This window comes from Crinia signifera, chromosome 1 (genome assembly GCF_055691185.1).
Source record: "Crinia signifera chromosome 1, ASM5569118v1, whole genome shotgun sequence".
Classification (NCBI taxonomy): Eukaryota; Metazoa; Chordata; class Amphibia; order Anura; family Myobatrachidae; genus Crinia; species Crinia signifera.
This window is the reverse complement of record NC_139217.1, coordinates 197701783-197726390: the sequence shown is the minus strand read 5'-3', so window position 1 is coordinate 197726390 and position 24608 is coordinate 197701783. Positions and strand designations below refer to the sequence as shown.

The window sequence follows — 24608 nt, the reverse complement described above, 5'->3', positions numbered from 1 at the left end:
ACATAACCCATGCCCACACTTACATGGCAAGTAAAGGTCGCTTACGTGTGTGTGCGGAGGGCGGTGTCTGATGGACTTGCAAGGCTATGAATTTTGCAGCCTTGCGAGTCAATCAGAATAAGGCCCATAGTGTACAAGTCACTTGCAAAACGAAAGCAGCATTAAAAGCAATAAACTCCACACAGACATAGGCATTCATCCACACTCACACCACCTATCTAAGAAATAAAGACGCGTACAACTGAAATGGGCTTAAAGGGGACGGCTTATTTATTTTGAGCAGGGGCGGCCTATTTGAATCTAACTCAAATTTATGTCCCTGCTCTAACTAAGGTGGCGGGCAAAGAACGGCATGCAAAATAAATAACATTGCTGGAAAATAACAAAGTAATAAAAATAACAAACTCCGGATCTAAGGGCCACCTGCCCTTAATTGCCAAGGACCGGCCACCTGCCAGCGTCCAAGACAACGGCTCAATTATGAAGCGGACTTTTCAAAAGGGGCCAATTGCCCTTAAGGTCAGGGGGTTGACCTTCTGCTTCTGCCCCTGACCTCGCAAATATCACTAAGGCAGAGCTCACCACTCTGCCCGAGTCATCAAAAAATTGGGCCACCTGCCCTAAACTACAAATGTCCGCAAGAATTTACGCTATCCGAAGTAGATGATCGTTAAGGTCCAGATGCGGGCCCACCTGGATCGGTGATGCCCACATCTCGACATCAACCACCAGCTAAGTGTAAATACAGCTCTAATTTAACTACCGTTCTTTCCGCCAAGACAAAATAAGCCGACAACAACTAAACGAATAAGTGCAAACGACTTCTCAAAGACTAATTCTAACTAATAATTGGGGCGGGCGGGAGGGCAACGTTCCCTGAAGCAAGAGGCAGAATCTTCTGGAAGCAAGAACATCACCCCATCAATCTCCACCTCTGACCTCAACCAGCCTATCCTGAACCGTCATTCAAATCAGCCAACCCGTCAATCAAGATAAGCCGAACCCCCGGGCCCAGATCAAGTGTGTGAGCTAAGGATTCCTGCCAATAGCCAGGTGAGTTTATGCTGTTTTCAGCCAGACAAGCTGGCTTCTACAGTCTTTATTTGTATTGTTGTTGATGATGTGTATGTATGTTAAGCTATTGTTTTTGGAAAACAACAAAATGTGAATAACTATAAAACAAATCTTTCAATTTCATTGTCATTTTAATTTTCAGCACCCTAAATTCTATTAATAAACATATGTCATTTTTAGCATGGACAGTTGCAGATGGACAACTGCCAAAAGATGCAGCCATATTTGCATCTTCTATTCAAACCTTGAATAACCCTTTTACACCAGAGCCGGGGTTTGGTGTAAATGGGTCAAAAAAAATAAATTACCCGGTCCTGTTCCCCTGCAAATGCTCAGGGTCCCGGGGACAGCCCATCTTGAAAAAGTTTCCAGCATACGAGTGGTTACGAAATGCGTTGACGTCAGCAAAAGCTCAGTGTGAGGTCTCCTGTCTGTTTGTTCAAGTTGGACCACGCTACACGCTATCGACTGTCACCTGCTGGGGAAGTGCTGCCGGCTCATCAGGCCCTCCAGCACGGATACCACGCATCTCTTATCTACATTGTTTCCTGCACTGGAAGCGCCGTCGGCACACAAAGCCATTCAGCGCGGACACCGTGCACAGCCCGTCTACACCATTCTCCTGCATTGGAAGTGCTGCCGGTTTATCACCCCCGCCAGCATGGACAACGTGCACTACTTCTGTTACTATCACGAGTTAACTCCAGAACCGACGCAGCTACAACCAAGTACCGGCTTTCTAACATCACAAGCCGCCCTGGCTGCTTAATAAACCGGCGCTCCATTTGGACTGGATACTACATTTATTAGGTGAGCATACTACCACCAATTACCATCTGTTTTTGCTCCCTAAAATACGTCATCTGGACAATAGATAATTTATGCGTGCTTGGTCCTTAATTGCCTCCATAAGCCACTTGCGTGTCCACTACATGCTAAAAGGACTGGCTTGTACTCAATTACAGTGGCTAAATATCCACCTATCTTTATAAACCGTGTATTAACACGAACTGTCTACTATTATAAATACACCAGCAGAATTCATATTACTCTGCATACTGTAATTACTGGAGACCTCTCACTTAGGATTGTAACTATATTTTTAATTTTATCTCAATGTATTGATATCAATTGTTACTCATATATGTATGTGACTGTCTAATTGTTTCCCCCCCCTTTTTTATACCTTTATAAAAACTGTTATATATTCAAGCAGTGTGTCCGCAAATTTATTCACTCAGCAGATACTATCTATTTCAATTGGCAGCGCCGAGTATCATTCTTTGTAATTCTTGTTTTTTTTGTAATGAGCTCGGGTGATCTCATTTGATACTGGCTGCAGCTAATTGGGAATTTCCACACATTTTTTCAGCTAATTAACCACCACTATCGATTGAGCGCCAGGATTTTTGTTTTCTAGGGAGGAGTTTTTAACTCCATCCTAATAACAGAATAATTTCTGCTTTCCTGGGGACAGCCCAGAAGCTTTCCCGGGTACTGAGCTTGCCCCCTGCATGTTGGTCGAGCCAGACTTGCCATTTTTCTGGGAGATGCATAGAAGCAGGGGAGTTTTATGGGCGTTCCCTTGCAAAAAAAGGCGTGTCGATGTCTGCTTGGGGCAGGCGGCTGACATCACATGACATGAGCACCCACCTTAACATCGGAGGATAGCATTCAAATAAAAGGTCAGTCCAGGTTGCCTTTTCATTACAAACAAAGGAAAAATCATTCGATGGTGAGTGACCATCAAATGATTTTTCCTTTGTGAGGCTGCATGCGAGTGTATGTGGCAATGCGGCGTTTACCCGTTTGCTAGGCAGTGAATATATGCTGCCTAGCGAATAGGTCTGAATTAGGCCCATAGAGTCTGAAACCCAGACTCCTGAGCTGCATCAGCTGTGACCCTTGTTTAAGTTTTTCGTTGCAAAGGGGAAAAATGTAATTTAATAATAGCAGTGCTTAAATGGACACTTAACACTGCACCAGCCCTTTGTTGAATAGTAATAAGGAATGATTCATGCTGAAGTAGGGAACTGGAAGTCTGCATATTAATTTATAAGTTAAAGTGGGGCCCAGGATAATTTTGTGTGAACTGGCCGAGGCGGGGTTTTACCGCATTTCTGTATTCTCTAACCCCCCTCCGCAGTGTCAGCGCTGTGGAGGGATTCGCAAAAGCTGCCAATTCCCAGCAGAAGCCTATGGGCTTCTTACCACAGCGCTGTGTGTCTGTCACGGATCCCTCCCAGCATGCCCCCCGCCCTCCCTGTAGCTCTGCGCATGCGCAGATAGACTCCTGGATCTCACACCCGGAAGTCCAGCGCCGGAGCCGCATCGCAAGAGCTGTCCCTTTTGTTAATGATCGCATATGTTAGAACATATGCAATCATTAACAATGCGGTACCTGGCGGAGGGGGGGGGGCGGGCGGAAAAAATAGGCAGCGGATGTTAGAACATCCCGGTCAAAGTGTCTGGGCTTTATCACCGGCCAATCAGCTCCTAACTGTGAAGTTACAGGCTTGGGGCGGTATGTTGTAACATCCGCAGCCCTGTATCGCCGTGCATCGCATTATTAATAACGGCATATGTTCTAACATATGCGGTTATTAACGCAAGGGACAGCTCTTGCGATAAGAGCTGTCCCTTGCGATGTGGTGCCGGCACTGGACTTCCGGGTCTGTGACCCTGTAGTCCATCTGCGCATGCGCAGAGTCACGCGCCGGCCGCAGAGCATGCTGGGAGGGATCCGTGACGGATCCCTCAAAGAGCGCTGCGGTAAGAAGCCCGTAGGCTTCTGCAGGGAATCGCCAGCTTTTGCTGGCGATTCCCTCCGCAACACTGCCAGGGGCCAGAGAGCATACAGAAATGCAGTAAAAACCCAGATAACGGCGTTTTTACCACATTTCTGTTTTAGAGAATCTCCCCCTTGGTTTGAAAAATAACAGGTAGGAGATGTTTGGCTGGTGACTTTTTAACATTTAATTCCACATCCAGGTCCTTCGATGTAGGGGTGACTATTGTCTTTTTTTAATCAATATTGTTTCTTATTTTGCACATTATATACTGTGATTTTATTGTTTCTATGTGATATGCTATATTAAAATTTGTACTAAATGTACCGTATATACTCGAGTATAAGTCGACCCGAATATAAGCCGAGGCACCTAATTTTACAACAAAAAAACTGGGAAAACTTATTGACTCAAGTGGGACCCTCACTCGAGTATAAGCCGAGGGGGGCTTTTTCAGCATAAAAAATGTTCTGAAAAAGTAGGCTTATACTCGAGTATATAGGTAATACCCAATTGGTCACATTATAATTTTTTTAATTAATTAGTGCTCCACCACCCAACTTTTCTCCTTACCACTCCCAGGTGTGAGCAGCTCAGCAATACATACTCATCTCTCTAAGCGCCTTTTTATAGCCTCTGCCATCTAGGTGGTAGAGTATATATCCCCCTCTTTTTTCCAGGTAAAATTAGAGCATAGGAGTTTAAGTATTGAAAATAACATACCTCCCGACTTTGAGGAGGGAGGAGGAGGGTCGCTGGTACGCGCCGGCGCCATGTCCGAATATTTTGTGGCGTGACCTAGTGAGAAAACGGCATGGCCTATACTCGCTATGCTCCCGTGAGGCCACTGCCCCCGGTTTTGCCGCTGTGGGGGCATGATTAGACGCTGTGTGCATGGGCACAGCGTCTTTTCATGGGTTACGGGGGGTGGGGTGTTACTTCAAAGTGAGATCTGTATTGAAGTGTAAAAATAAAGCAGTCAGTATTTTCCCGGCAAAGAAACAAAATAACTCACCCAAATCTAATTCTCTGTTCTCATGTTACATCCCCCCCCCCGCAGTGCACATGGTTTTGTCCATTTGAGAAGGATTTTGCCTTTGAGTGAACCAGAATAATGACCATATAGAATTTGACTTTGTGGGTGAACCAGAATAAGGGCCATATATTGTTATGCTTAATCTGCGACTTAATACCGATGCCTTTGCTACAAAAATAAAGTCTTAAGTATCTATGGCAATCAGAGATGGATGCAGTTCACATATGCTAATATGCAGGAGGTGCCTGAAAACGCGACAATCCCCGAAAATGGCTGCTGCCCAGCTCTGTCCCCAAATGGCCACAGCTCATCAGGCTGTGGTTAGTGGGGGGCACTGCATGTGATTATGCAGGATCCATTCTGCCCATGCACAAAATGGAACCTGTGTATTCGCAGTTTCTCCATCATTGGAGATGTGCAGGTTGCATTGAGTTTTCGGACAGGCCCCTAGTACAAGTTTTCAAATAAGGCCCCTAGTACACTATAAGCATAGCTGCCTACCCTCCTGCATTCTGCAGGAGACTCCCTGAAATAGCAGCAATCTCCCTCTCTACCTCATTAGTTTAGCAATCTCCCTCATGTCACCTAGCCCACATTACACTGTTACATTTTTGGGGAAAAAAGGAAGGAGAGATAGATACAGTTAAATTGACTCATCAGCACCATTTCTCAGCACTTTAGCAAGTATAGTAACTGCTTTGGGGCTCATCTACATTTGGATAAAAGTCACTTTAAAAGATTCATATTTTTTAAAGCAGTGTACACCAACGTTCTTGGTGCCACGTTCAGCATCTCTCCTTACATGGAATTAGACACGCCCTTTAAGTGGAGCATGACATGCCCCCTCAATGGGGCACTGTGCAAAATTCTACTACCAACTATAATCTCCCTGAAACTAGTTTTCAAAAGTAGGCAAGTATGAGCATACTTTATTTGCCTATTCACCCAGTTTTTCGAGTACCCTCATGCAGCTCAAGAAGAACCGGCACATCTCCAGCATACTGATCACTTCTTAGTGAAGTGGGCAGAATGGGGAAATGAATACAGCAAAACTGCTGTCTCGGTGAAGGGCCTAATGACATGATCGAATGCTAGTCGCCTCATTGTAGTCCCACTCCTATGCAAATACCCCCAATTACATCAATTTCCCTAATGATGTGATTAGCTCGGACCCGCCTTGTCACCGCTCACCTGCTTATCCTCCCTGAGTATCCACCATGTAGGAATTAAAATATGTAGGTAAGTATTACAATAAGCAGAGTAAGCTGCAAAACTGAGGAAAAAGTTAGAACATTGAAAACAGTCTGCAAAGAATGTTTACAGGGAATAAAAGGTCAAAAGACAGGTCAGAAACAATTGCCCTGTGTCATGTAGTAGTAGTAGTTCGTTTATTTAGAAGGCACCACAAAGTGTCCGCAGTGCCGTACATAGCAAACAAAAAAACAAATGACAAGGTAACGTACAGGGTTTGTTGATAAAATACAGCATAAATAGGGGTATGGCTGGTAGAACTAAAATCAGCATCAGTTCTGAAGTAGGTGTTGAAATTGTCGAGGAGACTGAAGATGAGGTAGAGGAGGGGAAGAACAGGGCAGGAGCACTGGTGAGGTAAAGAGGTAGGGTGAGTACATGAGGAAGGAGGGCCCTACTCATAAGAGTTAACAGACTTAAAGGAGGTGGTGGACAAACTAAAAACAATAGGATAAGTAGGAATGGATGGGAACAGATGGAGGGGTAGGGTAGGCAGGATAGGAGCAGCAAAAGAGGTTAGGCGGAGGAGGGATAGGCTAGTCGGAAGAAGTGGGTTTTGAGGGAGCGCTTGAAGGAGGTAAGGGAATCAGAAAGCCTGATGGGTGGCCGGAGGTTGTTCCAGTGCAGGGGGGCAGCGCAAGAGAAGTCTTGGACACGGGAGTGGGAGGAGGTGATTAGGTGAGAGGTCAGGCAGTGGTCGGCGGTGGAGCGAAGAGGACGGGAGGGAGTGTGGATAGAGATCAGTGAAGAGAGGTAATCTGGAGGAGGAGAGAGCCTTGTAGGTGGTGGTGAGGAGTTTAAAGAGAACTTGGAAAGGAATGGGGAGCCAGCGAAGAGATAGACAGAGGGGGGAGGCGGAGGTAGAGCGGCGGGAGAGGAAGATGAGCCTAGCAGCGGCATTATGATTGGAAAGGGGCGAGGCGGGTGATAGGTAGCCCGGAGAGAAGGATGTTGCAGTAGTCAAGGCGGGAGATGACAAGAGAGTGAATGAGAATTTTGGTTGCGTCAGTGGAGAGGAATGGTCTGATGCACGAGATGTTGCAAAAGTGAAAGCGGCAAGACTATGAGAGAGCACAAATGTGGGGGTGAAAGAGAGGGAGGAGTCAATGATGACACCGAGGAAGTGCGTTTGGTCGGTGGAGGTGATCTCGGTTTCACCAATGCTGATGGAGATAGTGGGAAAAGAGGGGATGTTCGGGGATGGAAGATTAGAAGTTCAGTTTTAGCCATGTTTAGTTTCAGGAAGCATTGGGTCATCCAGGCTGAGATAGCCGTGAGGCATTCAGAGACCTTGGACAGGAGTGATGGGGATAGGTCGGGGGAGGTGAGATAGATTAGGGTATCATCAGCATAAAGGTTGTAATGGAAGCTGTAGGAGCTGATGAGGGTGCCCAGAGAGGTGGTGTAGAGGGAGAAGAGGGCCAAGGACTGACCCTTGGGGAACACTGACTGGCTGCCAGGCAAGTAGGAGAGGAGAAGCTCAGAGTGGAGACAGAGAAGGAGCGATCGGAGAGGTATGAGGTAAACCAGGAGAAGACGGTGCCAGTGATGCCAAAGAAGCGGAGGGTGTTGAGCAGGAGAGGGTGGTCAACAGTGTCAAAGGCAGCCGACAGATCAACCTGGATGAGGATAAAGAGGCCTTTGGATTTAGCCGATAGTAGATCATTAGTGACTTTGGTCAGGGCAGTTTCAGTGGAATGTAAAGGGCGGAACCTGGAATGGAGGGGGTCTACAATGGAGTTCGCAGTAAGATGGCTTAGGAGACGATTATAGGCCAGACGTTCTAGGAGTTTGGAGGCAAACGGGAGGAGGGAGATGGGCCTGTAGTTGGACGGAGAGTTGGGGTCCAGATTTTTTTTTTGGAGAATTGGGGAGACAAGAGCGTGTTTGAAGGAGGAGGGGAAGATCCCAAAGGATAGGGAAAGAGTAAAGAGGTGAGCCAGGTGAGAGCAGACCGACGGACTGAGACGATGGATAATATTGGTGGGGATTGGATCGAGCGGGCAGGAGGAGGGAGAAACGGATTGAAGGATAGAATGGAGTTCAGCGGCAGTGGTGGCGTAAAATGAGGACAGGGAAGGAGATGAGGTGATGGTAAGAAAGAGGAAAAGCCGAGATAGTGTAGTCAGTAAGGGAACAAGAGCGGGAGAAGACGACATCGAGGGAGTGTCCTTCGATGTGGGTGGGAGAGGTAGTCCACTGAGATAGGCCAAGAGAGGAGCAGAGAGAGAGGAGTTTGGAAGTGCCAGAATCAGCGGTGTTATCCAAGGGGATATTAAAGTTACCAAGAATGACAGAAGGTAGGTCAGAGGAGAGGAAGTGTGGGAGCCAGGCGGCAAAGTTGTCAAGAAATTGGGAGATAGGGCCAGGGGGACGGTAGATTGCAGAAACATGGAGGTGGTAGGGGTAGCACAGACGGATGGAGTGAGACTCAAAGGAGGAAAAGATAAGAGAGGGTTCAGGGTGAATGACAATCGGAGTATCATTAGGGCCACAACCATAGCTCCCAACTGTCCCTATTTCCACAGGACAGTCAGGGTGAATTTAGAGGTCAGGCCGCCCCTAGGCACAACATTATTGGTCACTCCCATCATGTTATTGCCCTCTTAATGTTGGGGAAGCCTGAATGCAAAATCAGCACTAACCTCTTTATTTCCACGATTTACTGACCATTACCTCCTCTTCCTCCCCAGTTATGAAAAAAAAAAAAACTAATTCATAATGACAAAAACTCAAAAGAAAATTAACTGGCCTCATCTGGCCATCAGCCTAGCAGGGCTCCTGTGCAAGTGAACATTCTGTGCCACATCCAGCAGGTGTCACCTCTAGGCACGAGCCTCATGTGCCTATTGGGAAATCCACCACTCCTGCATCCCTCCCAGGCCAGCAGGGGAGTGTCTATTCACAGGAGATGGAGGGACAGAAGGCATGGCCAGGAACTCTCAAAGCAAGCGATAATGCAAAGCCACGCCCCATTTACACAAAGCCACACCCCTAAGGGGTGTGAAAAGCTACCACACCTATCACTCTAGACCAGGCTTTCCCAACCATGGTCCTCAAGGCACACCAACAGTGCAGGTTTTAGTGATATCCAGGCTTCAGCACAGATGGTTTAATCAGAATCACTCAGGTACTAATTAAGTCACCTGAGCTCAAGCCTGGATATTACTAAAACCTGCACTGTTGGTGTGCCTTGTGGACCGTGGTTGGGAAAGCCTGCTCTAGACCATGTACTCTCTGCTAGTTAGCCAGACCCTGTGGGACCCGACCACACCCTCTCTGCAGACTGGCCATAACCCTAAACATCAACCCCTACCACTGTATTCCCCTGGTGGACCCTTCATGCATCCAATCCTTAGGATATGTTATCTAACACCAGCAATTATTTTTAGCTGCATACAACTATATAAAATCTTAGTAACAAGTGAAGTACAGACACTGCCAGCCTGAGTGAAGCCAAGCCACTCATTAAAATAGTGGAAAAGAATCTCGAGATGCGTAAAATCTGAAAGCAAGCTATTCTACTTAGTATCTTAGATATATAAAGTTCTTTATTTGATGCAAGTCTGTGCAGCATATAGACATATAATCACTACTTACTGGCAACCATGCTTTATACTATGTAAGGCATATGTAATCGCTTTGTTTCCAACAGACACAGATGTAAAGAAATGTACAGGGTTCCTTGAGAACAATAATCACTCATAATAAGTAGACCAGAGTTGCCGACCCTCCCGGAATTTGCAGGAGTCTCCCAAAAATCGGGTCCTTCCTCCCGGACCCCGGAAGGGTGGGCAACCCTCCCGGAATCAGGTGGACCCCCACTGAGCCCCCCGATCAATCCGCGTGTCTCAGGGGAGGGGGCGGAGCTAAAACGGCACAATCGTGTCATTTTAGCCCCGCCCCCCATGGATATCAGGTATTTCGGATGTTTGCCGAAATGGGGGCGGGACTTAATGACATCACCGTTAAGCCCCGCCCCCAAAACTTGTAATGCAAGATTCCTCTCCGGGCTTCTCCCGGAGAGGATTTTTTGAAAGTCGGCAACCCTGAAGTAGACACAGCCCACACATGTCAAAGATCATCATACGAATTGATCAGGTTTAAAAATATGCCTACCTCTATAGCTGCCTCTATCATGCCTCAAACTAAAAACACTCTATCCGGCTTCAATGGAGGAAGATTATTTTAATAATAAAAATAGAGAAATTGACATTGGAGATAGTCCTTTTGAATAATGGGAGGAAAATGAGCCTCTTTGGAGAACTTCTTACAGAATGTTTATGCTCTCCCTAAGCTGCTTATCTTTCAGTCTGCTCTGAAAGAATATTTAGTACAGCTGGCAAATAGTAATGCCAGGGATCAACGCATAAGGTTATCTTCTCCTAATATACAAAAACTGATATTCATCACAAATAAACACAATGGGGCTGATTCTGCATTCACTTTCCATCTTGAAAATACCGTGCAGCAATGAAACATACATTTATTAGTTTACATGTAGGGTAAATACCAGCTGCAATTGCATGTACAGTAGCACACATGCTGTACAGTTTTATTTCTACTCTGCAATATAGGTTGCAGCGAAGACACCCCCCTCCCAAATATAATGCTGCATGCTTTAAACCTTCTTCACATGTAGTACACGGTATACCCAATTTGTTTAATAAATGCTGACAAGCTTAGAATCTGTAACGGCTGATTCCATTTGGCATGCATTTTCTAATTGCTCCCATTCAGACAATGGAGGATATTCTGGTTGATACGCTTGCATGCCAATTCGCATGCAAGGTGGAATTTAGCTCATTACACATGCGCAACTGCCGCAGTGCGCATGTGCAGGTTTCACAGTCCGTGCATGCTCGCATCCTTGCGCACATAAATATGCTTGCGAACGAGTCCTAAAATGTTTTTAATACAGTACTTTACCTTTTAATTGGGAACGGTAAAGTGGTCTGCAGGATGGCGAGTGAAGGGAGCCATGTGAGTTTACACTAATTGGGGTCCACGTGCCCAGGTGACATTGACACTAGAAATACCATGAAACCTTCATGTCGACATTTTAATTTATTGACCATTTCCATGTCAACCTTTTGCTTATGTCAATGTTTTGACAATGTTAACCTTGTGCATATTGACCTTAAGAATTTTACCCTCCATGACACATTAGAGCAGGTGATTGCTAAGAAATATGGAATAAATTAGGCCTTCATTTTGTTCCTCGGGTGCCACCTGCAAGTCCTGGTGCCCTAGGCTGCAGCTTAATCAGCCTATTAGCTAATCAGGAACTGATGCCTGGTCAAGCAGCTGCTGAAGTGCATACGTCAGTCAGTGTGCCTGCCAGATACATTGCACTGGTGCTGGGACCCGGCCACCTTCTCGCCTCTACCTGCTCCCCGGGCATGGGTAGCACCAGCAACCCTACCCATAACGATTAGGAGCCGCCACTGAATCTTGTCATGTCTTATCCAAACCAGTCACATCTACTCAACTTACAGTCAATGGAAGACTACACATTATTCTGTTGTAAAAATCTGGAGATCCATGTGACATAAACACCTATACTACTGTATCGAAGATTCTTGAAAAAACAAGATTGTCCAGCTGTAATCCTCCATAGATCGGTTTACCCTGATAAATCCAATGATATCTGGCTTCAGAACTGAACACTCAACTTAAATGTACCTACACACTTTCAAAGAAACACAAATACTGTACACTAACACCAGTCACATCTATTTTTTGTTAATATGTACCGTCTCCATATAACAAAATTATAATGCCCGACAAAACACTTGCTAGAACAGCAAATTGAAAAATTGCACAAAACATGTCTACCACTGACTTTAGTCGGTCCAAATGTTGCTGAGTTGCTTGGCTCTTTTCTTTACTTTTCGTGATCCTCTAATGCAAGATTGTAATGAGGAATCATGTTCCTCAGGGTATCAACCGTCACCACTCTCCCCTACTAGGCCACTGGATCAAGGGAAAGAGTTGGCAGAGGTATTTCAATTTTGCTGATGGCTGTAAGCCAATTGGAGCCTGTGGACTGGCAGCCAATCAGGAGGAGCTAGCTCTACATTATAAATATGCCACCAGCTCAGTCCCCCTATCCTTAGTTGTCTGCCAATAGTTAAAATCAGTACTAATGCTCCCCCCCCCCCCCCCCGTAAATGTGGCTCTGGGTGAGAGATAAAGGGGTCTTTGGTATGATTTTAATAAAACTGAAGGCATACCTGATGACTTATTTGTCAAATATATAATAATATTAAAACTTTACAATTTAAATAGCACAACAGCAATAGTAAAATCATGTTGTGGTTTTGTGACCTTAAATATCAATTAATTAATTAATTAAATGAAGAATAAATAATACAGAATAATTGTGGTATGAAATATGATGCCTTTTCCCCCGACCTATCCCCATCACTCCTGTCCAAGGTCTCCGAATGCCTCACGGCCATCTCAGCCTGGATGACCCAACGCTTCCTGAAACTAAACATGGCTAAAACTGAACTTCTAATCTTCCATCCCCCGAACATCCCCTCTTCTCCCACTATCTCCATCAGCATTGGTGAAACCGAGATCACCTCCACCGACCAAACGCGCTGCCTCGGTGTCATCATTGACTCCTCCCTCTCTTTCACTCCCCACATTCGTGCTCTCTCACAGTCTTGCCGCTTTCACCTACGCAACATCTCACGCATCAGACCATTCCTCTCCACTGACGCGACCAAAATTCTCATTCACTCTCTTGTCATCTCCCACCTTGACTACTGCAACATCCTTCTCTCTGGGCTACCTCTCACCCGCCTCGCACCTCTCCAAACCATTCTTAACGCTGCCGCTAGGCTCATCTTCCTCTCCCGCCGCTCTACCTCCGCCTCCCCCCTCTGTCTATCTCTTCACTGGCTCCCCATTCCTTTCCGAGTTCTCTTTAAACTCCTCACCACCACCTACAAGGCTCTCTCCTCCTCCACCGCTCCTTACCTCTCTTCACTGATCTCTATCCACACTTTCTCCCGTCCTCTTCGCTCCATCGCTGACTGCCGACTGACCTCTCTCCTAATCACCTCCTCCCACTCCCGTGTCCAAGACTTCTCTCGCGCTGCCCCCCTGCACTGGAACAACCTCCCACCACCCATCAGGCTTTCTGATTCCCTTACCTCCTTCAAGGGCTCCCTCAAAACCCACTTTTTTCGACTAGCCTATCCCTCCTCCTAACCTCTTTTGATCCTCCTATCCTGCCTCCGTTCCCCTCCGTTCCTACTTATCCTGTTGTTTTTTGTTCGTCCACCCACCTATTTTTAGTATGTTAACTCTTATGAGTAGGGTCCTCATGCCTCACGTACTCACCCTACCTCTTTACCTCACCTGTCCTCCTGTCCTGTTCTTCCTTTCCTCTACTTCATCTTCAGTCTCCTCGACAATTTTGACACCTACTTCTGAACTGATGCTGATTTTATTTCTACCAACTACTGTATACCCCAATTTATACTGTATTTTTCAACACACCCTGTACGTTACCTTGTGATTTGTTTTTTTGTTTGCTATGTACGGCGCTGCGGACACTTTGCGGCGCCTTATAAATAAACGTACTACTACTACTACTACTTTTCTTTGGGTATTTTCAAAATAATAATAATAATAATTAGAACAATAATAATAAAATATAATATGACTCAATAGAGACTTGAGTACTATTATATATATTCTGCAACACTGGTTATTAATATAATGAAAGTACTAGTATAACTTATTATTAACTTATTTTTTAAGAGATCACATTGAAGATGTGCAGTGATCTTCTAATCGAAGCTAGGTACTTGTTTGTAATCAAAGATATGTAATGACACATACGATGAAGCCGGCGTCATCTAGAGGGGGTCTGGCGACCGGATTGCCAACCACCAGCCCCTGCGAGCCACCGGAAGGGGATGCACGTGCACGAGATGCGCTTGTGTCCCCTTCCAACGGAGGTCCCCGACGCACGATCCCACCTCCCTGCTCCTACCCCTAAAACTGCCAGTCTCCCTGAAGCGGAGAGGGGAGGGTTCGTATCCCCCGCCGCCCGATAACTGGGATGCTTGCGCGTCCCAGGCAGATGGAGTGCCATCTCACCAGCGGGGGCAATCTGGCGAGCCCCGGCACTGGCTGAGAGGCGCTCCATCTGTAGCCAACATTTGTTTTTTATAAGCAATCCTTATTTTCTTACATTCACAATGCTTGTTTTTGCTTTGGTGTTAATGGAATTGTAATATAATCATATTTAATAAAATATCAGGTTTTTAAATCCCGAAGGGCACCATTTACAGACATTTCTGTATAATGTGTTTGCTATGTACATTATAGAAACCTGCAACTTCCTTACAGTAACTATTCTTCCAATAACGCTGTTTTTCCAATCCTCCTTCCTTCTCTCAATAGTGGGTGTCCTATTCTTACTGCCTCAAAAACCTGGGATTTTGCCAGGACAAGCAACACTTTTCCGTGCCATATCCATATCCATGCCATATCTCAGTGTGAATGAGTGTGAGTGAAATTCCCTTCAGGCACCCCAGGCATAATCCACCATGAGCAGCCGTCACAGCCGCAAAAACACATGGGAATGGGAATTTATCCAGGATTCCTTGTGTTTTCCCTCGATTGTCGACCAATAAAAACGGCCTCTAACTGAATACTGAATAATGACCATCAGTGATAATTCCTGATGTCAGGTCATTTTTATATGATGAAAATGGATTGCATCTAATTGGATACTCCCCAAAGTCTAGGAGAACCTATTGCTCTAAATCTCCCACTCCCGTGCTTACCTTTCCTTGTATAATTAGAGCATGTCATTTCCTTCCAGCTGACAATCATCTCTTCTACTCTTCTGAGATATAATTTCCCTATGATATGCTTGGGGCTTTGAGGAGATGTGCCAAACCTTGAAGAGAGAAGTGAAGAGATAAGTACCAGCAAATCAACTCCTAACTGCCATTTTACAGGCTGGTATAAACAGTGACAGAAGCTGAATGATTGGTACTTTATCTCTCTCCACGCTGATACCTCCCTCCCCTATGTCCATTTTGTTGTGCACTTTAATATATATAATGCCCCTTTTTTATTACATGGATACTAATCTATACACAATGCTTGTTGTTACATGGGATAATGACTTATTAACGTGTTATGAATATACTACTGATTGTGTTTTACTAGAACACAAATATAATTTTATTTATCCTGTCCACTGCAGGTCTAACTGTACTAGTATACTGCTACAGATGTTGTCTGTCTGTATATAAAGTACTGTATCTTAATGCAGTTCAAACTGTAAATGAGGGGTAGATGTACATTATAGGAGTGAAGAGGTATGTGCGCTGGTACTGCTTTTCCATCATGTAAAACAGGGCTGTAGATTCTGAAATCGATAGCTGCAGGTGGCGTGTCCCTATCTCCACAGTAGGCCCAGCGCTGTTCCTGTTTGTGGTGGGTGTGGCTCTGGGGCTGTGCAGGAGTTCTTGTGGGCGAGATGTACTAAGCCTTGAAAAGTGATAAAGTGGAGAGTGATAAACCACCAACCATTGGCTCCTACCTTTAATTTTTGAAACCCAGCCTGTGACATGACAGGTAGGAGCTGAATGGTTGGTGGTTCATCACTCTCCATTTTATCACTTTTCAAGCTTAGTACATCTGGCCCTGTGTGAGTAACAAGATTTTGCATATGCCCAGTAGAGCTAGCCAGGCAGGGAGACACAGCCCGTTAACACTAAGTTGATGTGTTGTGTACTCAAGGGGGCATCATACATACACCATACTTGCCTACTTTTAAAAACTAGTTTCAGGGAGAATCCAGGTGTTTAAAGAATGTCTGAATTATATCTGAATATCTGAATTACCATAGCAAGAACTTTAATACATCATCAAAACAGAGGGTCGATGTTTTGGACTAGAAACAGTCCTTTTTCAAGACAAGTAATAGAGACAGTCTGGCAGCATAGTAGAGGACAGGGTGGTGCACTGTGCCTGGGGCGCCCCCTTAAATGGTCTGACAAATGAAAGTATTCACTCAGCTGTGAATGACACATTATGGTGGCCTTAGAGTATCAAACTCGTCTACTAAAGCATTCCCATTCCCGACCCAATGCCATATCAACCAAAACATCAACGTCTCTCATGATTGTAGCCTTATCTCATGATCGTAGTCTTCCCAATCCTGCAATACCACCGCCCTGCCTTTGTTAGCGGGGCAAATGACAATTGCAGGATTACCACGCAGGCTCGCCAATGCCTGCCTCTGTGGAAAATGTTAAGTTGTAATATTTCAGCTTGGTCATGACTTGAGAATTCATCTCAAATTTGGTTATTCTGAGAAAAGAATGGATGCTATGATTGTTAGACACTGGGTCAAATATACTCGGTCTAGCCAGCTGTCTCATTTCTCTAGCATCACTCATAAAAAGAGAAGATGCAAAGTGTTCTCGAAGGCAGAGTTTCCTGCCAAAACAATAATTATCTACCATCCAAACAAACGAATCAAAGGCCATAGTAGGTAGAAAGGTCAGTCCTAATGATAGAACAGATTTCTCGACTTTGTTGAGTGGATAGGAAGACCAACTTGCATTCGCTCTTTTAAATAGTCTTTTTCATGTCTTATTGGATTATATCCATTGAGTAGTGTTGAATATACATTATTTACATGATTAGTATATTATATACACCAATTAGCAGATCCGGATACATAATGCTGGGACCTCGCCAGATTTTCATCAAAATACATAACTAATGTTGTGTCGGCCCTTTTTGTACACTCTCTATCTCTCACTTTGAAAAAATTGCGGCGCTTAATTGTTACCGATGGGCTGTAACCCCACCTACATAGTTTTTTTCCCTATGCACATTAGCTGGACACCTGTGCGTTCCAGCAGACGATTTTTGGAACACACGGCCATCTTACTTCCAGCCAGGTGAACCGCAGGGCCATACTACTTCCGGGCTCAGCATTACACGCTGCCTGCCGGCTGCACTGAATAAACCTGTGTGTCCATTCAGTGCGGCCAGCATGTTACACGCTGCCTGCCGACTGCACTGCATGGACCTGCATGCCATGTAGATGCTATAATACAGGTATGTGCTTGGAATGCTTTGGTAGATGAGTTTGATACTATTAGGCCACCATTGTGTATACTGCACAGCTGTGATGAATAATTTCATTACTAGGTCTGTACTTGGATATATATGCTGGGGTCATATATGCTGGGGTCATATGTACATGATTAGGGAGCAGGGGAAGATGGCACATCCATAGTCCATATACAGCAGGTTTGCTATATTAAAAAAAATAATAATAATCTGGGCATGGTCAAAATTGGAGGTGGCCATGCCCCCGCCCATACCCCAAAAGGTAGCTGCACGTTAATAATATCCATATATAGAGTAAACCCCCCCCCCCCCATTCAGTCACTATACAGACCCCCCAGGGGTATGACTGCAGGGTGAACAGAAGATTATGCATAGATCCAGTTACTGTACAGATAAATAAAATGACACAACATCAGCATCTGTCACTACTGTGTGTGGCAGTTACACTTATTAGTTCACTGAGAAGTACAGCGGCATTCTGATGTGCAAAATCATGGCACCATAGTAAAAATTATTGAAACCTTCACCTCTAACCTTAATCCACCCTACCCAGAGCCTAACCATATCCCCTCCTGTAGTCTAAGCGGGATGCAGTTAAAATCTTGGCGGTCGGGATCCCGGCGTTCAGAATCCCGACGCCGGAATCCCGACACTTTCTCCCTCCGTGGGTGTCCACGACACCCCTGGAGGGAGAATAAATTAGCATGCCGAGCGTAGCGAGGCACCAGGCCCGCTGCGTGGCGAGCCCGCAAGGGGGGGCGATCCACGTCCCCCCCTTGTCGGGATTTCGGCGGTCAGGATTTTGAACGCCGGGATCCCGACCGCCGGGATTTCATACTGAATCTGTCTAAGCCTACCACCATCACTTAATGCCTAACCCTAATGCCCCTCCCTTCAGCCTAACCCTAAACATACTCCTTTAGTGCTTAAACCTTCCTCCTTAGTGCCTAACCCTCTCCCCCTGGCACACTAACCTCCCCCCGCCCCCATTTCCGGAGCCAGTCTTCTGACCTGTGTCGGAATTCCAGTGTCAGGATTCTGATGCCAGGATACCGAACACATCCCGTCTCTAGGATTGAATATGATTGTTGCAAGCAGACGTGAATGAATACTTGTAAAAAAGCTATATTATGAAAATAATACTTGCGGATGTGTCTAGAACACCAACAATTCTCAGATCAAGGCATATACTGTAGCTAACAATGAAATGAGGCCATGGATTAATTCAGGGGAAAAAAAATTATCAAAGTCTTGAAGTTAATTAAAACTTACCTATCACCAGAACACTCATATACGATGAAGGAATCCCAGATCAGTTCTATAATTATTTACCATATATACTCGAGTATAAGCCTTCTTTTTCAGAACACTTTTTATGCTGAAAAAGCCCCCCTCGGCTTATACTCGAGTGAGGGTCTCACTTGAGTCAATAGGTTTTCCCATTTTTTTGTTGTAAAATTAGGTGCCTCGGCTTATATTCGGGTGGACTTATACTCGAGTATATACGGTAATACAAAAAATGCATCGTTTATGTTTTTTTTAAAAGTTACTCTCCCAAGTGACAGTTCTGCCTGGCCTAAATATGCAGTGATGTGGGTGTAAGCACTGCTGCTGTGGCTGTCTTATACTATGAAGGGCTATGGGGTGCAGAAATAGGGACTGTGAGTGGGATGCACTATCACAAAAATGCGGTAAAAACCCAGTTTTCAGGGGTTTTACTGCATTTTGGTATGCACGCCAGGTTTTCACTGCAGGGGGTATACCTCATCATGCCATCATGCCTCATCTGCCGCCACCCCACATGGACAATAGAGGCTCCCCCCTCACATTTATTCATATGTTAAAGCATGTGGAGGGGGGCGGTAATGGGCTGCGGATGTTAGTGCACCCCGCCATGTGTCAGTTAAGGGCTGTTTTATAAAAGCACTATAGCATTACTGTGGAATTACTTCTGTGGGTGTGAAGAGCTGTTAAAAAGGTGCTTCTACGTCTACTATATTTGGTTCAGAAGAAATGGCTAATAAATTTACTGCCCAAAAATTTAAATTGACATACAGGGGCTTCTTAATAGAGGAGGAGGCCTGTGTGCAGCATTCTTGGCCAGGCCCCCTCCTCTCTGCTGGGAGCAGCGCTAAGAGCAGTAGGTCTGACCGCTCTAGTGCTCAGACCCTACTGCGCATGTGCGAACCTCCACTGCGTTGTGAAGTCTGAGCACTACAGCGATCAGACTCCATTGTGCGTGTGCAGATCACCAAAAACATGGAAGCACCATTTTTTCGGCAATTTCAGCAGTGCTCTAGCTACTACCGCTGGACTCCAGAGTGTATTACCAACATGTGTACGCAGTGTGGGCCCCTGTGGAACTCAAGGGCCCATGTGCACTGCACACACTACACCCATTATAGATACACTACTGTTGTCATACACCACATGCAGTGGCAAAGTAAAGGCTTGGTTTTGAAGTGGTGGTCCTACTGCTGTTTCATACACTAGAATAAGGCCTATTGTAATTGCCTAGCCAAAAACATTCAGGCATCTTCTTCTGTAACCTTGAGAAAGTGTCTATAGAAACCTCCTTCCACTCTTCATGCACTACCTGCAAATGTGGGTATGAGCAGTAAAGATGATGGCAAGGAAATTGATCATACTCGTGTGCTAGTTCCACATAGGGGATCCAGCCTATCATGGAGCCCTATAATAGACAATTATATGGCCCAGAGTGGGTACTGTTACAATGCAGTGTAGGTGCCTATGTATTAGTTTTGCATATATAATTGCCAAAGATCTCTGATTTACCTACTACCATGTGGTTTTTCAAATCTTATTGCTAATGCCTTTTGTTGTGTGCTTCGGGAAAACATGTTTGTGTGTCTTTCTAGTCTAGAACACCCCCTCCCTTCCAACACCTGAGGGGTATTTACTAATTTGTTTGAGCAGTTTATAGTTTGTTTTATTTTAGAAACCCATTGATGGGACCTGCATTTAGAGAGCATGCTGGTCCCTATAGTCCAACAAGAGGGGTGACCCCTAGTAAGCTGGATCTCTATTATCATGCAGTGTAGGGATCTGTAGTATCAGGGAGGCCATAAAGTGGCAGCAATAAGCACTAACAGCACTTGGTTCAGATGCTCCCCGCCCGGCTGTGCATGACGTCACAGAGATCACACTGAGCAGCCCCATGCCAGCCAAGCCCTTCACCAGCCATGCCCACTTGCTTAAGTAAAGGTTTGCCAAGCAGCTCTGTGGTGATGAGTGGTGGATGGGTGAGAGTGAGTGATGCACTGTGTGTCACACTACAAGAAGAGTGATCACAGTGGGACTGGGACTCAGGAGTCATCTGGAACCAGTGCTGCACCCTGCCAACAGTGAGGCAAAGTCTGGGCTGGCCCTGCCCTACTTGCACACTTTCCTGCTGCCCCAAACTGTGCTGTGTGCTGTACAAAGGCAAGTGGCCTATCCAGCATCCAGTGATACATGTGCTTAGTGGACCTGGGCTAGCCAGAAAACTGGTTTTGCCATACCTCTGATAGCTGCATTTTGGTGTTTTAGGATTGTAGGGAAGATACAGAATATGAAGCATAGTAGAGACTCTGCCCAAAGCAGCCCATCAGTTTTTGTCAAATATCTAGCATACTGTAGTCTATGTAATAAAATTTAGAAGCTCATTTCTTGGAATTTGCACCATTTCTCTCAGGTGTATGTTTATTTTGTGTTTGTGCGCACAGATATTTACATAAATAATTTGCACATGTTATTTGTTGTATTTAGTTACTGTTTTTTTACTCTCTTCCACCTGATTGTTGTTATTTGTCTGTGTGAATACGTATGTGCATTCTATGGACTATTAGCAGTGACATTGGTTTTTGCTATAAAACTTTAGATTGCAATCCCTGTATCTAGGTCAGGTGAATGAAAACAGTGCTTTGTCATACCAGTGCATGATCTGGGCTCCTCTGTGCCCATTCTCCGCTGTGTTTTCCACTGGAAATCTGTAGCTTGCTGTTTCCTAGAATCCATCTGGATTGCCAGGATTAGAAAGAATAGACATTCTACCGCATTAGGAGAATGTGTGTCTTAAGCTTCAGAAAAATGGAAGCCAGATGGATGCTGATATTATGCAATGTAGTAAACCTGCATGCCATTGTCACAAACATTACAACTTGGAGGTATATTTATGGAAATGTGAGCATAATCATGATTTTTATTTGTTACCAATTAAGGCAATAAAATCTATTTTTGACACAGTTTAGTAATAACATATTGCTGGGCAGCTAAGAAATACTGGCCTGCAAAATAATATCAAATGAATCAAAGAATAAAACATTTTCTTCATAAATTTTCATTACCATCCTAATACAGTGATGACCAAAGGTCCAAAAGTATTGTTAAGGTTTAGTTGTCCCACAGTCCTCGTTACTAAGGGGGTCATTCAGACCTGCTCGCTAGGCTGAGTATATTCACTGTGTAGCGAGCAGGTAAATGCTGCCCCAGTGAACGCACACCCACCCCGCCGCCCGAATCCCTGTGCTACAATGTTAGCGGATGTGTACGCTTACACATCCACCCACGTGCGCCTGAACAGAGGAGAAATCATTCTAATTATTTTCTGTCTGTTTATAAAGAAATACAAGCCTGTACTTCCTGTTCTGATGGACGCTTCCCGATGTATTTGGTCTGAATCGGACCCTAAATACGCTTTGTCATGTATAGCACATGCAAGGTGATCCTATTCAACGCCTCAGGGGCTTGCTGCCCCTGGCGGCGAATTTTAACCCCCCCCGGCGAATGCCGCAGGGAGCCGGAGGACGGCTGAAGATGGAAGCCTCCCTGCCTGCGCCGGACACTGTGGAGGTGAAGGAGGGCTGTCGGGACACAGGGAGAGTCCCACAGAGCTGGCAGGGGGCTGTGTTAGGGAGCCGCTACACACTGGTCCCGATCGTGCATATGTATTGATCGGAACCAGTGTGCAGTGAATATATGAATATTAATGAGCGGCTCCCGGCTCGACCCCCTGCTGGTGAATGTGTAAAAAAAATATATATATATTGTTTAAAAAAAAAATAATTTAAATATATTCATGTGCTGCAAGGACATGAATAAAAATAACATTCCCCTTCACAGAAAAAAAAATCTGCTTTTTGACACCAAAATAAAAATAAAAACGCTTTATTTTCAAAGATCACATTCCAGTTCACCTAAAAAAGATGACAAATATAAAATGGAGAATCCTGGCGAAAATCACTGGAGAAAGCAGTTCTCCACTTCAGCATTGAATACACTCTCGGCGAATTCCACTGAAAACCCCATTGAAAACCACCGGCGAATCGCGGTGAATCACAAACGGCGAATCGCCAGACATTCGCTCTTCATTTGCAGCGAATTGTGTCCATTGAATAGGGCGAATTGTTTTTCCTGTGAGAAAATTCGCCAGAAAACAGGCGAATTGCCAGATTTGCTGAAAAAAATGTGGAATCAGAGGCATTGAATACTGGCCATTAAGATGTGCCGTGTCATGCGATCCCCGATGCGATCGCATCACATCGGATCGCACGGCATGCATGCAATGGCATACAATTTTGACTATATAGTGCAGATCTGCACTATATAGTCAAGGCAGCCAAGACTTTCTGACGTGCGATATTGGAGCGCGCATCAGGATCGCATCGGGATCGCAAGGGTTAAAACCCTTGCGATCTGCATGCGATACTGATGCGATCTGCATGCGATACTGCAATCTGCATGCGATACTGCAATCTGCATGCGATACTGATGCGATTCTGACTATATTGTCAGAATCGCAGGGTGACTGTACCCGTGTGTACACACCATTAGTCTGCTGGCAATATTTAGACAGGTGTGTTCTGTATTTCCACTTTGTCAATAAATAAAAGTGCTGGCTGATGTGTCTTATGTGTGCTTCATGTAAATAACGAAAGTAATCTAAAAGGAAATACTCAGAGACATAAATTGGCAGAACGGTACGCTATTTATATTATTTATTGATTATGTATGTTGCCAAAGAACACATAGTCAGTTATCAGTTAAAGCCAAAGCAATGCAATACACTGGTACACAGCAAAGTAAAATGAAGTGAAGGCAGCGACCATCCTGCGTGGCTTTATAAACATACATAAAATGGGTAACCAATTCATACTTACCAACCTTTCTGGATGCCCACTCTGGAAGGGAACAGCCAGGAAAGTGCAGGAGGGGGATGTGGCAACCAAATGCGGGGGCTACAATGACGTTATTCAGCACAAATCGCATTATTGCACCTGGACCATCCACTTTTGTGGGGGGTGGCTGCACACAGGGGAGATCTGGCTACTTTCTCGTGGTTGGGTGGGCCAAATCTCCTGTCTGGGACCCTCACATACGGTCTGGGAGAGTAAATGAGTATAAACCCATGCAAGACAGCCAAATAATTTACAGGAACTGGAGGTTTTTGCCAAGGAGAATGGGCAGCTTTACCATCTGAGAAAATAAAGAGCATCATCCACAACTACCACAAAAGACTTCAAGCTGTCATGGATGTTAACCCCTTCCTGACAGAGCTAGTTTTGGCGTTCCTGACAGAGCCATTTTTTTCAAATCTGACATCTCTCACTTAAGTGGGGATAACTTTTTTTTGCTTTTACTTATCCCAGTGATTTTGAGATTGTTTTTTCGTGACACATTGTACTTCAAATTAGTGGTAAATTTGGGTCGATACAGTCTGTGTTTTTTTGTGAAAAATACCAAAATGTCGTGAAAAAATGGAAAATTTAGCGATTTGCAAAATGTTAAATTTTCTGCTTGTGAGACAAATAATCATACCACTCAAAATAGTTAATAACTAACATAGACCATATGTCTACTTTATATTTCCATCATTATTTCAACTTCCTTTTAATTTTTTGGGACACTAGGAGGCTTACAATATGAATAGCAAATTCTCAAATTTTCAAGAAAATTTCAAACACTGATTTTTTTAGGGACCAGTTCAGTTCTGATGTGACTTTGAGGGACTTGTATGTGAGACACCCCCATAAATGATGCCATTTCAAAAACTGCACCCCTCACAGTATTCAAAACAGCATTTTGGAAGTTTGTTAACCCTTTAGGTGTTTCACAGGAATTAAAACAAAGTGTAGGTGAAATTTCAAAATTTCATTTTTTTTGCAGAGTTTCAATTTTAATACATTTTTCTAACGAATACAGTAGATTTTACTAGAGAAATGTGACTAAAAATTGATTCCCCCAATTCTTTGGTTTTCATAAATATCCTATATGTGGCCCTAGTGTGCACGGTGACCAAACCACAGGCTTCATAATAGAAGGAGCACCTACTT

At 44.7% G+C, this 24608-nt stretch overlaps 1 protein-coding gene across 6 annotated transcripts in view; it reads right to left on the bottom strand.

Moving 5' to 3' along the window:
* Positions 1 to 24608, bottom strand: part of GPRIN3 (GPRIN family member 3) — a 136216-nt gene that overhangs the window by 70669 nt on the left and 40939 nt on the right. For 2 of the 6 annotated variants that reach the window (XM_083179115.1, XM_083179116.1), the window contains exon 2: positions 14964 to 15079. The exons of the other annotated variants lie outside the window; for them this stretch is intronic. The gene's annotated coding sequence lies outside the window, so the exon portion shown is untranslated. The remainder of the gene's footprint in view (positions 1 to 14963; positions 15080 to 24608) is intronic. 6 annotated transcript variants of the gene reach the window in all.